The sequence below is a fragment of the Erythrolamprus reginae genome, chromosome 5, assembly GCF_031021105.1.
Source record: "Erythrolamprus reginae isolate rEryReg1 chromosome 5, rEryReg1.hap1, whole genome shotgun sequence".
NCBI classification, from domain to species: Eukaryota; Metazoa; Chordata; class Lepidosauria; order Squamata; family Dipsadidae; genus Erythrolamprus; species Erythrolamprus reginae.
This window is the reverse complement of record NC_091954.1, coordinates 56,656,645-56,672,292: the sequence shown is the minus strand read 5'-3', so window position 1 is coordinate 56,672,292 and position 15,648 is coordinate 56,656,645. Positions and strand designations below refer to the sequence as shown.

Below are 15,648 nucleotides of genomic sequence, written 5' to 3'. Positions count from 1 at the left end.
ATGGGCCCGACCTCGGCCCACTCGGTGTGGCCAAAGCATGAACTTCACCTCTTCTCCTGCCACCGCGCTGGGGGCTGCCCGCTGCCGCCGGGTCCCCTCTGCCACCCAATCCCAGTACAAGATGGCAGCAGCCCACATCAAGACGGAGCTGGCCATTGTTAAACAGGTAGGAAGAGGGGGGAGAGAGAAAGAAGGGAGAGAGAGAAAGGGGAAGAGAAAAAGGGGGCAAGAGGAGGGAGAGAAAAAGTAAGAGGGGGAGATAGAAAGAGGGGTCAAGAAAGGTGAGAGAGAAAGAGGGGGGAAGAAAGAGAGAAAGAAAGCAAGAGAGAGAGAGAAGAGAGGAAGGAAGAGAGAGAGAGAAATGAGAGCAAAAAGGGAAGAAAAAAGAGAAATGAGAAAATAATTGAGGCAGAGAATTAGAGGAAAGAGAGAGAAACAAAAGAGAGAGAGAAGTAACTTGATTTAAAGCATATGGTAAAAAACATAAAGGGTAGGAAAAAACCCCAGCCCTCACCTGTTTTTAGAAATGGTTCAAGAGTTCACACACACACACAAGGGAGGAAGAGACAGGGATGGAAAAAGAGAGAAGTGAGAGAGGGGAGGAATGAGAGAAAAAGGAAGGAAGAGGGAGAAATGAGAAACAAATGAGAGAGAAAAGGGGGAGAGATAGGAGAGGTACACAGTTATTTATTTATTTATTTATTTATTTATTTATTTATTTATTTATTTATTTATTTATTTATTTATTTATTTATTTATTTATTTATTTATTTATTTATTTATTTATTTATTTATTTATTTATTTATTTATTTATTTATTTCTCTATCTATCTACGCCGCTCAGACACTATATTTTTCCACCCACACCGAAAAAAAATTAGAGGGAACATTGCCCCAAACATGGGATTCTTCCCCAAACCCCCAAAACTTTGACCTTAGACTGTTTACAGTCAACCTCATCCCATTCCTAAGAGGTCTGTAAGGGCCATGCATAGAACCATAGAAGTCTGATGGCAGAAAAAGACCTCATGGTCCATCTAATCTGCCCTTATACTATTTTCTGTATTTTATCTTAGGATGGATATATGTTAACACATCTGCTGGAAGTTTGTTCCAAGGATCTACTACTCTTTCAATAAAATAATATTTTCTTACGTTGCTTTTGATCTTTCCCCCAACTAACTTCAGATTGTGGCCCCTTGTTCTTATGTTCACTTTCCTATTAAAAACACTTCCCTCCTGAACCTTATTTAACCCTTTAACATATTTAAATGTTTCGATCATGTCCCCCCTTTTCCTTTTGTCCTCCAGACTATACAGATTGAGTTCATTAAGTCTTTCCTGATACGTTTTATGCTTAAGACCTTCCACCATTCTTGTATTGTGGGCTCTACTGTACTCTACTGCTCTACTCCACCATTGTGCCTACCATCTCTGTCTTATTGTCCTGTTGTCCAAATTTACCTCCTTTGCTTTTGTTTATATTTATACCAATACCTGCTATCATGTACACATGTTTTCACAAAATAAAATAAATAAATAAATGAAGATGGACCTCAGTAGCTGAAATGACGTCTGCAACTCTATGATTCTATGATTCAGAACTAGTAAATTGCATCCAAAGACAGATTTCGCCTCCTTTGTTTTCTCATTCCATTGGCAGACTGATATGGTAGGGGAAATGGAAAGTAAGTAGTCCTAGAGAACTTTCTCTCTTGCCTTCAAGCTTCTTGTCTATTTTCTGATAAGGCATTTCCTCAAAACCTTCCCAACCCTTGAAGCAGCAGGTCTGCATTTTTTCAGAGGTCAACCACTCAAAGAATTTGGCACATTTATTATAAATGACCCCGGCAATGGATGTTTTGTTCACTGCAGAGGCCCATCCACAAGAGGTGTGGTTCAAAATCCCCTTGATTGCTGCATCAAGAATGGATTTTGCTTAAAACCGGAAACTTGTTGTGACTGGCTTTATATAAAAAAAGGAACAGATAATGGATATAGTTTCTGAAAGGTTCAAATTGTCCCATGGAATTATTTTTTAGTACAGCCCACAAATATCTTTTCTTCAAAGTAGATTTTGTAACTCCGATGAAATTCAGCCTAGCATTAGAGGAATGTGTTTTCTTTTGTTTGTGTCTCAGAGCTACTTGTGCTAAGAGTTTTCAGCATTGTTACTGAGAGCATTTGTGGCATTAATGGCCTTGCTGAGGTGCTTAGCAATTCAATTCATGTTAGGGCAAATTGTCTTAACAGCGAAGACAATGAAGCTGCCTGCTGTCCTAGTCAGAGCAAAAACCAGATAATAGTAATTGGACCAGCTTGCAGTCAGCACTTATAGCTTCGTTTTGCAGCGATGCACCAATATTTTCTTTCAAGGCATGCCTCACCCATACTGTATATACCCTGGGATGGGCCCGATATCTTTGGAGGGGTAGAAATTTAAGTGTTGGTTGGTCAGGCACCTAATCAGTTTCCCATTCCTGAATATGACTCTGCAGTGAGTTACAGTTGGATGTAGACATTGTCTTGGAATTTTGTGCCTACTTCAATTAAGTCCTCTTCAAACTTGTATTTTGTTTAACATATAAGTAATAATTCTTTTTAGATCGTGTGAAAGTTTAACTTCTTGAAAAAAATGCTCCTTGCCTGCTATTTCATTGCTGACATTCCGATATCTTTGGAGGGGTAGAATCAGAACAAAGAAACAGAATGAAAAAAAATAAAAGACTGGGGAATACAATAAACAGAAGGGTGGAGAGAGAGAAAGAATCTCTTGCCTTTTCATCTTTTCATCGAGAGACCACTTAGTTCTAGGTGATAAGAATTGTATAGTCAAAGTAATTTGCTCTGGTTTCTTCCTTTATTTTTATTACCATAATTTAAATGGGAAACTGTATTTCCCATTTAAATAAAATAATTTCAAAGCAACTATCATCCCAGATCATACAAATGAAAAACTAAATCCAATTAGCATTAAACAAAGCAAAAATACTAAGTCCACTAAATACCAAATAAAGAAGGGACAACGCATACCCCCCTAATAATAAATATTATTGTTTTTTATCATTTTAATATTTTTTAGTATTTTGATTTTGTGTGCGTGTGTAATATGTTTTGTAATAAACACACACATACACACACATATAGTAAGCCACCCAAAGTAATTGACTCACTCTGGGTGGCTTACAATTGAATATGGAAATTGAATAAAGAAATAATAAAGTTGGAGTACTCAATGAAATAAATATTAGATTCAAGTGGTTTAAAAACACCCCTTAAAAAAGAATCTACATCTGGAAGCATTTAGCATCGGAACAAGGTAAGGAAATATCATTCCACTTTGAGATAATGTTGGCCCATATCTCGTATGAACTCTTACCTTTGGGAACTGGAATCTGATAACATCTGCAGAACCACACACTGTCTTACATGCCATAAAGTAAGCATTTTCAGCACAAAGAATTGGGGAGACAATAGCTGCCAAAATTCAAAGAGGTCATATACTCCCCTCCCTCCAAATTGAAATAATGAATAGAAAGACACTTGGGAAAAGTCATAATTCAGGTATATTGGCTTCAAAATACAGAGTTTAAAGTTCATACTGGTTTCAAAGTTCAAAATAGTTTACTTAGACAAATTTTATTTGCTAGGGACTGCATAGGCATCTGGTGGCAGTTGTATCATGTGCACTGATACAATGGAAATTAATGATTTTAAATGTTAGTAGAGTTTTAAAATTTTCTAGTAAAATTAATTGGATTTTTAGATTTGTACATTGTGTATTGTTTGCTATGTTGTGAGCCGCTCTGAGTCCTCGGAGAGGGGCGGCATATTAATCCAATTAATTAACTAATAAAATAAATAAATAAATTGTGTCTCAATCGTACAAATTACACAAAGTATGGATCAGGTGTACCTGAATGATGTCATGATACATGTCCAACTGCCTTATGGCCCAACTATATTCAAGCATCACACCCTTGCACCAGAAACAAGAACAAAACACAAATCTAGCATAGACAAGAAAAGTGGACCAATGTAAATGTAGCAACTAATTTGGCAATCTGCAAAATGGCATAAATTATAAATACTCTTATTATGTAATTAAAATCATATTTATTTATTTGTAATATGTATTTTAATCAGCTGATAGAAGTAGCATGAATTCTGAATTATTCTGGTATCTGTTTTTATTATGTACAATCTCTGAAAGTTTTAGCATAATATCTGAACAATAGGAAAGTTTGTAATTTATATAACAAAATGGATTTGGGATCAAACAAGTATAGTAAACTATATTTCTATTTAAAATTAATTTGTAAATAAAGATATTAGAACATGAAAAAAAACATTATATGTTAATACGTTATTAGTTAGTTAGCTGTAGACATAATAGAATGGACTAGGGACAAACATTTTGTGAGAATTGAAGATAATCTATTAACTCCATTTCAATTTGCAGGTAAAATAGAAAGAAGATTCTCCTTCTGTCAATAGCATTTTAAATATTTCTATATTAAGGACCTAAGAGAAAGAGATCTATAAAAGTGCCACTTGGGGAGCGGAGATAATTAATGAAGGAAATGATAAAATGTAAAATTAGTAAATGAGTCTGCTAAATGAGTCGATTGCTGATAGCAGCTTGTATATTTCAGGGTTTCGGATACAGAGAGCAAACAGAATTGCAGATATCCGGTAAAAAGAAAGAAGGGGGTCTTTGCTTTTATATCAACAAATCGATGGTGTAAAAATGTAACCATGCTAAAGAAATTATCAATTGAAAACCATTTTATTCTCCAGGGCAGATCAGAAGAGCAAAAAAGAAGCTACTCTGAAAAGCTGAAGAATCAGCTCTCAGTAAATGAACCAGCAAATGTGTGTCCCAAGGGTGCTTTTTTCAAGAGGCAACTAGACTTTTTGGTTTTTCTTTGAAGACATTTCACTTCTCATCCAAGAAGTTTCTTCAGCTTGGAACAACCATGACCTAGATGTCTTAAAGTCTCCATAGACATTTAGCAAATATGTAGAAAACTTTTTAAAGTATCACTGGTTACAGAAAACTTCCTGAAGTAGACCCAGAGACAGGGTTGGAGCAATCGGTACTTTTATTCAGCTCAGAGAATAAGTGACAGCTCAGCAAGGTAAAGTGACAATTCAGCGAGTACCGACTGACTCTGGCTGGAGAAACCGCTCCTTTTATATATTTGCGGTTCCCGCCAAAGCCAGAGCCGGCCGCGTCTGAGCCAATCAGGAGCGACTTCCTGCTTGGGCTCAGACAGCGCTGAAAGAGGAACAAACTATTTACAGAGTTACAAGGTAGCCATTACAGGATACAACACCCCTCCCCTCATAGTTGGACACATCCATCAAGAAAGCCATGTGACAAAGTCGTCCAATCGGTGGGGCCTCTGAGGAGCTCGCGCTGACCTGCGCAGTTCAATTTCTCCTTCGCCACCGACTGTGGAGGATGGCTCGCCGCTGTTCTCCCGGTGTTGCGGACTTGGCCTGGCGGGCCCAACGAAGGCTTCGGAGGACGAGGATGGTTCGGCGTCGCTGGATGGTTCCCCCTGGCCCGATAAGTCTCTTTGCGTGTCTCTTATTTCGGGCAATGTACTAAAGTCTGTTGAAGGGGGAGAGTCCATGTCAGCGGTTTGTGGCAATTGATTTTCTGTTCGCTTCCGAATGTGGTCTATGTGTCGTTTCCACAAACGACCATCCTCTAGTTTAACAACATAGGTCTTAGGAGCATTTTGCTTAACAATAATTCCCTTCATCCAGTTTACATTTCCATCAAAACTTTTTACATATACATTTTGTCCCAAATACATTTCTCTTTCAGGTTTTGTACACATTTGGTTATTATTAACACAGAACCTTGGGTTTAACCTGTCTAGTGGTGACCTCAACTTCCTTCCCATCAATAACTCTGCAGGGCTTACATGTGTGTGCGAGTTAGGGGTAATGTGTTGGGTGAGTAAGAATTGGTCCAAGTTCTGTTGCACATCCCCAGGGCCTGATCTGCGCAATGCCTCCTTTGCCACCCGTACGTAACGTTCTGCCAATCCGTTAGCCCAGGGCGAATAAGGCGAGATGAGGGCATGCCTGACCCCTAGGCCATCTAGGAACAATTCGAATTGCCTGGCTGTTAGCTGTGGCCCATTGTCAGACACTAAGAGATCTGGGCAACCATGGGATGCAAACAGTCTGCTCAATACCTTGATAGTGGCACTTGTGGTTATGTTGTTCATTGCTATTATTTCCAACCATTTGGAGAAGGCATCAACCACTATTAAAAAATACTGAGACCCCACTGGGCCAGCAAAATCAATGTGGATTCTAGACCAAGGACCAGCAGGCTGTTCCCACTCAGCCGGAGTTGTTTTGGGGGGACTGGGTCGTGACTCTTGGCACGGATCACACTTTGAAACCCAATTTTCAATATCAGCATCCAGCCCTGGCCACCATAAATGCCCCCTTGCCAGGCTCTTCATCCTGACAATCCCAGGATGACCCACATGTAACATTTTGAGTACCTTTCCCCTTAGGCTTTTGGGAATGATCACTCTATCCCCCCACAGTAAACAACCTTTTACATACGATAATTCAAGTCTTTTGTTTTTAAAATCACACAATTCAGGTTTCACAACATCATTTTGCCATCCCTTTAGAACACAGTTTACCACTTGTTTAAGGATTTGATCTTGCTGCGTGTGTGCAGCTACCTCTTTTGCTGTGGTTAGTGGGTTTTCCTCGAGTTCTATCATTAACACATCTGTGGAAGGAACAGGGTCTTCCACTAAGTCTGCTATGGGGCATCTGCTTAGGCCGTCTGCATGATTGATTTCCTTCCCCCCCTTGTGGGTGAGCTCATACTGATACCCTGAGAGGAAAAGAGCCCATCTGATTAGTCTTGGAGACATGAAAGGTGGAGTGGGCTTGTTGGGGGCTAGCAGGCCTAGTAAGGGTTTGTGGTCAGTGACTAGCTCAAAGCTTCTTCCAAAAATGTAATTGTGAAACTTCTTTACCCCTGCCACTAATGCTAGAGCCTCCTTGTCTAACTGGCTATAATTCCTTTCTGTGCTGGTCATGGTTCTAGAAAAAAATGCTATTGGGGCCTCTGTCTTATTAGGTAGAACGTGAGCTAGGACTCCTCCTATGCCGTATGGCGAAGCGTCGCACGTGAGCCTAATGGGTAGTGAAGCACTATATTGGACTACTACACTTTTAGAGGTTAATAAATTTTTTATTTGAGAAAAAGCTTCACGTTCAGTTTTCCCCCATGTCCAGCGGGCTTCCTTCTGGAGTAAACGATGGAGAGGCTCTGCTACTGTTGCCTTCTGCTTTAAAAAAACGGAATAAAAATTAAGGAGGCCCAAAAATGCCTGCAACTCATTCTTATCTCGTGGCTCTGGGGCTTCTCTAATTGCTCTCAGCTTCTCTGTTGTGGGGTGGATACCTTCCTTATCTATTTTATATCCTAGGAATTCTATACTGTTGGTTCCCCAGACACATTTATCAGGCTTGATTCTTAAACCTTTGTCCTGTAACCTCTTAAGTACTTCCCTTATTCTTTTGTTTACTTGTTCCTGGTTTTCCCCTGCAATTAAGATGTCATCAAAGTATGGAATGGCCCCATTTACCCCTGACAATAGGCGTTCCATAATGCTCTGGAATATTCCTGGGGCTATGCTTACCCCAAACTGTAACCTCGTGCATTTGAAAGCCCCCCTGTGCGTTACAATTGTTTGAGCGTTTGCTCTTTGTTCATCGACCGGAAGTTGCTGGTAAGCCTGCGCCAGGTCGATCTTTGCGAACCTTTTCCCCTCCCCCAGGGAGTGTAGCAGTTGTTGCACAACCGGGATGGGGTAGGGGTGGTGTTGGAGTGCCTTGTTTAGGGTCGATTTGTAATCAGCGCAAACTCTTAACGAGCCATCTGGCTTCAGAGGGGTAACTATGGGAGTTTCCCATGGCCCCTGCTCCACAGGGACCAAAATACCTTGGCTAATGAGTTTGTCCAGCTGTATGTCTAGTTTGGGGAGGAGCGGCAGGGGGACCCTGCGAGGTTTTAGTCTGATCGGTGGGACCTTGGGGTCAATAGAGAAAGATATAGGGGGCCCCTTATACAATCCCAGTGTGGGGCTGAACACTTCAGGGAACTCTTTCACAAAGTTAGGCATATCATAACAGTTTACATTACACACACCCGAAATCTCGATTCCCAGTGGTTCCATCCATGCTAAACCCAGAAGAGAGTGCTTGGCCCCTGTTACAATAAGCATGGGAAGGGTACATTTAACATTCTTGAATGCGATAGGTACATTTGCTGTTCCCAAGACCGAGATTACTCCCCCCTGAAAGTCTCTAATCACCAAAGAGGTTTGATTTAGGTCAGCCTTAGATACATTAGGCATATACAGTTTAAATTTTTCCCAGGGCATGATGGTATATCTAGAGCCCGTATCCAGCTCCATTGAGCAAGGTTGGTTATTGAGTAACAGTGATATAACAATTTTAGCCCCCTTTTTGGTTGCCGTGTTATTCACGGAAAATTGAGAGTTACCTCTATAGTAGTCGCGGTTAGCGGTTGAGTAGTTCCTTTGACCCGCGTTGCGGAATGGTCTCCTTTCTCGCGCTTGGGGGGTCTGGTTTTGAGGTCGCTGGTATTGCGGTGTGGCAAATGTGTCCTCTGGCGCTGTTGCTCTGCATGCGATGGCGATGTGGCCTCTCCGGTTGCAACGGCGGCATGTAGCGTCTCGGAAGGGGCATCGATGGCGCTGGTGATTTCCCCGGCAGCCCGCGCAGGGGGCTGGGTGAGTAGCTCTCAGGTGTCTCGGCTGGTCTTGCACCAGGAGGCAGTTGTCTCCGCTGGAACTTTGTTGGCTGGGGTTGTCTGTTTCCACGGCGCTGGGAGACGCGGAGTCGATTTTTGCAATGAGTTCTCGCCTTCCGTGCTCTTTCAATTCTCTCGCCGCCGCGTCGGCTGCTTCTGCGGTTTGCGCCAGTTTAATTACGGTTTGTAGAGTCGGCTCTTCTTCGATGAGGAGTTTATTTCTCACCGTGTTGCTTTTCATGCCGAAAACCAGGGCGTCGGTGAGGCGAGCTTCCGGGTCTTTAAACTTGCATTGAGCAAGTACCGTTCGCAGCCGCGTTGTAAACTGGCTGATCGACTCGGTTTCCCTCTGAACCATCATGTGGAATTGATGCCGAAAAACCATGGCTGGTTTGGTCGGCTTGAAGTGGCTCGCCAGTTTTTGTTGTAGGACGTCCCACGCTGTGGCTCTTGCTTGTTCTGGTTCGGTGAGAGTTTGGGCTAGTCTGCGGATTTCTGCGCCGCAGTAGTTAAGGAAAATAGCCCGTCTGCGATCGGCTTCGGCGTCCTGCATTCCCGCCGCCTCGAGGAAGATCTCGAAGGTGGCCATGTACTCGTCCCATGTCGATTTCTCGGGATCGAAGAGTTCCGGAGCCTGGCCGATCTGGATTTTGTCCATGTTGCACGCGAAGTTTCTTCCGTCCGTTCGTCGCCAGTGAAGTAGACCCAGAGACAGGGTTGGAGCAATCGGTACTTTTATTCAGCTCAGAGAATAAGTGACAGCTCAGCAAGGTAAAGTGACAATTCAGCGAGTACCGACTGACTCTGGCTGGAGAAACCGCTCCTTTTATATATTTGCGGTTCCCGCCAAAGCCAGAGCCGGCCGCGTCTGAGCCAATCAGGAGCGACTTCCTGCTTGGGCTCAGACAGCGCTGAAAGAGGAACAAACTATTTACAGAGTTACAAGGTAGCCATTTCAGGATACAACACTTCCTTTCCATGCTGAAGAGAATTTACAAGGGGCAGATGACCTAAATGTGTTTTGCTGCAGTTCTGAGATGAAACCACTGTCAACAATCATCATCACCATCTCCAAGTCAGATATACTAATAACAGCCAAACCTCCTACAACCAACCCATATGACAATCAAATGGTGTTTTTTTCCTCTTCAATTTCATAGACCTCTTGATATTTAAGGACTAGAGCATTTAATTCTGCAATTTTCAACTGACACAAAAAGGGAAATGGCATAAGTCTTTGCCTGAACTTATCAAGCATCAAACTGTGACATGACTTTTCAATTTGAGCAACAAGTCGCTTGAAGGAAAATAATTATTAAGTTTCTTATACTTCCTTATATACTCAGTGTTTGCTTTGGCCTGGATTAGGAGTAAGGGATTTAGTGTCGCCTAAACTCAGATTTTTGGAGTTTAAAGCTATCAGGTCCAGCAAGCATTACAAATGGCAAGGGTGGGTATATACAGTAGCCAAAAAGGTCTCATAAGTACCAAGTGGGTTAGATCTGCTCTAAAGTGACATTTTTATTTTAAGAGCAAGAGAGGAACTTAGGACAAATGAGTTAACTGGTGTGCAGCAAGAATAGAAACAATTAGAGGGAAATGAAAACAGTTACTAGTGATACAAATATCAACTAACATGCATGAGTTCACTATTTGCTTGGGCAACTCAATATTTAGAAGCTGTGCAATCAGGAGATAAGAAGAAGAAAGCTGGAGTAAAACCACAGAGAAGTGAGAACTGTAAGGTTTATCGACCACTCCTGTCTCTTAAGTTCCAGACACATGAACTTTAAAACAAAAGGCTACTATGAAGATTACTAATATAAGATCATGTTATAAAACCAGTCTTTCAGAAAAACAACCAGGAGCTAAGCAACTTAATTCCTTCTGCAGAGAAAAGTAAACTGAGGCAAACAACACTTGGTTCCTAGGTCCAGAGGGGAAGAGCATTTCAAACATGTAAAGATCAATCTATTGTATATAGTTTCACTGATCAAACACGCAAGGTGCATTATAGCAACAAAACAAAACAAAACAAAGGCAAACAACTTTACATTCCCACTATTATTTGTGATGTTGACAGTGCAATTATTCTGAATATGTGAAACAGATCTAACTGAACCAGGAAACTGTCTTTAAGCAGCCAAAGTGTGAAATATAATAGTTCTGTACAATGGTTTAGGTGACTTGGGAGAGGTAGGGTGCTTCATGAGGATCCCACTTCCAATCTAATAAGTGCGACAGTGTGTGTACAAATGAAGAAAGCATTAAAATTCAACAAAGAATCTGATGTATTTAAGCAAGCAATTTTAAGTTTTGATCCATTTTGGCTTTTACACTTTTCAGTCTTTAAGAATAATTATGTGTAATCTTTTAAGAAACCAAATATAGTTTTATATTCAGTTTATAAAAGATGGCTGCTAGATAGCAGCAAAGTGATGCATGGAACCTTCTTTTGTCCCATTTAGAGATCAACAGGTTGTTTCCCATTTATTATTATGAATTCACTCTGTTCATTTGTATGTTTAATTTAAACACTGACCAAACATGATTCATGGCAATTTATTGTCCCCCCCCCAAATAAAATCAAAAGCAAGACTCAAAAAACAAACACAATATTTGCCTATGATGATTTTTTTTTAAGACTGGCATTTACAATTCCGATTTGACACAGCTAACTATTTACAAGATAGAAAGAATGCACTATTTTATTATAGAGCTGTTTCTGGAAGTCATGATTTATGACAATAAAAACAACAGCTGGGGTTGTTCAACAAACCAGAGTACATATCTTGATTTAGTGTAATATGTGAATAAGCTCAGCTGTAATCACCTCTATTTGCACAGAGCACTAATATTACAATAAAACGGTGAGTTGCAAAAATCCGAATGTCTACCAAAAGAGAACAAAGACAGATTTCTAAATTCCTGATGCTAGTGGTCACCCATACCTGTAGGCACCAGATAAAGCCTAACTTACAGACGAAGGCTGTCAAACCTGTGGTCCATGGACTGGATGTGTCACGTGTTGGCCACACCCATGCCCAATTTAGCAAAAGGAAAAAAGTCCCAATACATCATGTGACAATGTCGTGATGATGCGTTTTTGACATCCCATAGTATATAGACTATGTCCCATTTCTTTCTTTCTTTCTTCCATTCTTTGTTCTCATTTGGCATAGGTGCTTTAAAACTGGACATTAGGTGGGAATATATAGTTCTAAGCAGCAGCTAAGGTAGAGTCATACTGATAAATAAAGACTGAGCTAATGTCTTCAGATGCTACAATTTGCATAGATCAAATGATCAGAATTAAAGCCGGATAATCAGGTGGTCCACTGTTAAGGTAAATTATGTACAAGGAATAACTTCTACATAGCTGGGAAAAGAATAGTGAAGACTTGGATAATGTTCTGTCGAGCTCTCTGGCAGAATCCTCCCAAAAATTCACAGATACAAATTTCAGACACACACATGTTTGAAAATTAAAAACAATGTTCTTTATACCGAAAATGCAAATAAACTAAGCACTCTTTTTGTATAGCAAAAAGCACTTGTCTCCAAACAAACTGGTAATTTGTACAAGTCCCTTATCAGTTCTGAGATACCTAGCTTCCAGTTGTGAGGCAATTCACAGTCCTTCTTTCACAAAGTGAAACACACTTTGCTCTGGTTTAGCTTCAAAGCGGGGGGAAATCAGTACACAAAGGTCGAAGTCAGCAAGGCAGGCACGAAACACAACGATCAGATAAATCTCCACAATGGCCAAACCCACAGGCTGCTCTTTATAGCTGCCTCACTAATTACCACAGCCCCACCCAACCACAGGTGGCCTCATTTTCTTTGATAATAATCTCTCAGTTGTTGCTGCCTATGCATTGCTCTCCGCATGCGTGGCTGTATCATTAACTCTTGTTCCGAATCCAAGGAGGAGCTAGATAACTGATCTCCTTCTGAGCTGTCTGCCACACTCTCTTCCTCCCTGTCACTCCTGTCTTCTTGGTCAGAGGAGCCTTCATCAGCAGATTCCACCGGGAGCAAAACAGGCCTGCGGCATGTGGATGTTTCCCCCACACCCACAGTCCTTGGGGCAGGAGCTGGGCCAGAGCTAACCACAACAGATAATAAAAATTGCAATTGCTAAAATAGTGGGCATTATCATGGCTTCACTCTGTCCTTCTGAGCAAACTCAGAAAATTATTTTCACAATTGAAATTCTAATCCTGGTCTTTATTGTGATTCTTGCAAAGGATTTCTTCTGTTTTCCCCATCTTTCTTTTTAAAAAATGTTTTATTTGATATTTGACTATTGAATCTAGCTAGTCTTCCTCACAACCTATACTATAAAGCCAATATTCCAATTGCAGAATCTTATTCCTCCAATGTCTGGACTTTTCTGTTTTAGTTACATAATAACTCAATGGAACTGCATTTATCTTTAGCAAAGAGATGTACTGACTCATCACACGGGAATCCTGATCATGAACCATCCGGGAGTGTTTTAGTAAGTTTGTTCTTCCGCATGATACACCATCCTGTTCTGTTTGTGGCACAAAGGAACCAACCAGTTAGGGGAGATTTGGGACAATAGAATTATTTGCAGTCTCATATCAGTGGAAACTGACCACACAAACCTGGATTCCAGCCATTGGCAATAACATGCTCAGCTTTCAGATATCCAATCTGAAAAGTATTGAGACTCCAGACGAAGTGCTAAACAGTGGTTCCCTTTATTCAGCTCTTTCCGCAAGTGACAATCAGCTGGGAACTCACCAGCCGGCAATGAGAAACTCGGCTCAATTTATACTCTTAAGGCTCGCGCCAAAAGAGCTGTCCTGCGTCTGAGCCAATCAGACGCCTCCTAGCATTTCCAATCTGCCTGGTAACAGCATTCACCTCAGGCAACTATTTACATGGCATATTAACATACTCAACACCCCTCCCTCCTTAGTCAAGTGCCAACTGTCCATCAGTTGAGCCATGTGATGAAGTCCTCCAATCGAGTGGGTCTGCGCGAGGCTCGCTCAGACCTGCGCAGATCAGTTGAGTCTGGGACTTCGTTGGTGGAGGTTGGCTCTCTGTCGGATCCGGAGCCTGGCTGGGCCCGAGTGGGGGCTCCGGCCTGCAGCGATGTTCGGATGGAAGCTGAATCGACGTCGGAGGAGGATGATGGTGGCTCGTTGGTGTCGCGGGAGCGTTCCAGCCTCGGTAAGCCCAAATCTACATCCAACAATTCTGGTTGTACATAAGAGTCTGCTTTGGGGGAAGAGGTTACAATGGCGGTTTGCGTATTTTCAGAGTTAATCCGCCCTCTTAAGTAATCAATGTGCCGTTTCCAAATACGGCCATCCTCTAATTGTATTAAATATGTTTTAGGCCCCTTTTGTTGTAGGACTTTTCCTTTTACCCATTGAACTCCCCCATCAAAATTTCGGGCAAATACATTCTGGCCTAGATACATGCTTCTTTCAGGTATTACAGACATTTCACCTTGACCCATGGTATTTGAATATCGAGGATGTAACCTGTCTAAAGGAGACCTTAGTTTCCGCCCCATTAAGACTTCTGCAGGGCTTCTATGGGTGGCAGCATTTGGAGTAATATGTTGCATTAACAGGAATTGGTCTAATTTATTTTGTATTTCCCCAGGGCCTGCTCTGCGCAGCGCCTCTTTCGCCACACGTACATAACGTTCAGCCAACCCATTAGCCCATGGGGAGTAAGGGGAGATTAGCGCATGCCTGACCCCTAGATTACTCAAAAACACCTCAAACTGTCGTGCGGTCAGTTGTGGCCCATTATCTGAAACAAGGACATCAGGACACCCATGGGTTGCAAACAAATGATACAGAGCCTTAATAGTGGCACATGTTGTTATATTTTGCATAGCCACTATCTCTACCCACTTAGAAAAGGCATCTACGACAACCAGGAAAAACTGGGACCCAATGGGGCCAGCAAAGTCTATATGTATCCTGGACCAAGGCCCAGTGGGCTCTCCCCACTCTACGGGGGCAGTTCGAGGGGGATTGGGTTGTGACTCTTGACAGGGGTCACACCGAGCTACCCAATGTTCAATATCGAGATCTAGGCCCGGCCACCACAGGTATCCCCTTGCCAAACCCTTCATTCGGACAATGCCTGGGTGTCCCACATGTAACATAGTCAGCACCTTTTTCCTAAGTGTAGTTGGAATGACCACTCGATCCCCCCATAGTACACATCCTTTCATGTAGGACAATTCTAGTCGCTTTGTCTTAAAGTCTGCCAGTCCCCCCTCCTCTGGTCCCCCAAGCCAACCCCTGTGTATACAATTAATTACTGTTTGAAGAATGGGATCTGACTTAGTATGCTCGGCCACTTCCCTGGCTGAAGTTAGGGGGGTTTCTTCTATTTCTAACAGTAGTACATCATCAGAAGGAACTGGTTCTTCCCCTCTTTGTGCCAAAGGGCACCTGCTTAGTCCATCAGCGTGGCTTATGGACTTCCCTCCCTTATGTATTAAGGTATACTGATAACTGGAGAGGAATAGAGCCCATCTAATCAGTCTAGGGGACATGAACGGAGGGGTAGGTTTATCTGAAGGCAACAGTCCCAAAAGGGGTTTGTGGTCTGTTATTAATTCAAACCTCCTTCCAAATAAGTAATTATGAAATTTCTTAATGCAAGCTATTAAAGCCAGGGCCTCCTTATCCAACTGGCTATAGTTTCGTTCAGCAGGGGTCAGCGTTCTGGAGAAAAAAGCTATAGGTGCCTCAGTGTTGTCTGGCATTACGTGGGCCAATACTCCGCCCACCCCATAAGCCGAAGCATCGCAT

The 15,648-nt window shown here is 42.0% G+C and overlaps 1 long non-coding RNA gene across 1 annotated transcript in view; it reads right to left on the bottom strand.

Annotated features, from left to right (window-relative positions):
• The window catches only part of LOC139168428 (uncharacterized), a 28,606-nt gene extending 25,111 nt beyond the window's left edge, over nucleotides 1-3,495 (bottom strand). The window contains exon 1 of the long non-coding RNA XR_011559290.1: nucleotides 3,380-3,495. This is a non-coding gene — a long non-coding RNA (uncharacterized lncRNA). The remainder of the gene's footprint in view (nucleotides 1-3,379) is intronic.
• Between the last annotated feature and the right edge of the window lie 12,153 nt (nucleotides 3,496-15,648).